This window comes from Tupaia chinensis, unplaced genomic scaffold (assembly GCF_000334495.1).
Source record: "Tupaia chinensis unplaced genomic scaffold, TupChi_1.0 Scaffold000539_1, whole genome shotgun sequence".
Classification (NCBI taxonomy): Eukaryota; Metazoa; Chordata; class Mammalia; order Scandentia; family Tupaiidae; genus Tupaia; species Tupaia belangeri.
In genome coordinates, this window is record NW_006160052.1 from 1,238,342 (window position 1) to 1,238,892 (window position 551).

The 551-nt window shown below is 57.9% G+C and overlaps 1 protein-coding gene across 1 annotated transcript in view; it reads right to left on the reverse strand.

Moving 5' to 3' along the window:
- Positions 1 to 551, reverse strand: part of TLL2 (tolloid like 2) — a 147,101-nt gene that overhangs the window by 11,921 nt on the left and 134,629 nt on the right. The window lies entirely within an intron of this gene.

Sequence of the window (551 nt, forward strand, 5' to 3'; positions counted from 1 at the left end):
GTGTGCATGCGTGCCCAAGATCCTGAGAGGAGAATGGAGGAGAGGGGACTGCGATGTGGCCATCCCCCTGAGGTGATTTCTCGCTGTCTCTCTGGCAAGCACACACACTCTATCACAAAAATATCTCTTTCTAAAAAAAATAATAAAAAGAAAGAAAGAAAGAAAGGAAAAACTCTTCTCTGTGCAATACGCACTTTGGATGAGTTCCTCGTGGGCACAGGGGCCTCTGCACGCTGAGGCCATTGGCATCTCTGTGCCTGAAGGCCTGGTTGGTCTGTGTTCTAGGTGAGGCCTTGCTAGAGGAGCTGGGGAGGGTGGAGGAGGGCTGCATACCCCCGCGGTGTCCCCAGCCCACGGTGCAGACACGGGCATGCCCAATGCTCTGTAGGACACAACCTGGGCCTCGGCTGGCTTGGTCCCCATGACCAGCACCCAGGGAAGGGGACCAGTTGTCCATAGCATCCTCGTCCGGAGCTGGCCTGCCCACTCCATCCCCTCGGCTGGACACCGACCCGCAGACTCGCACCCAGGACCGGGCTGACCTGACCGGC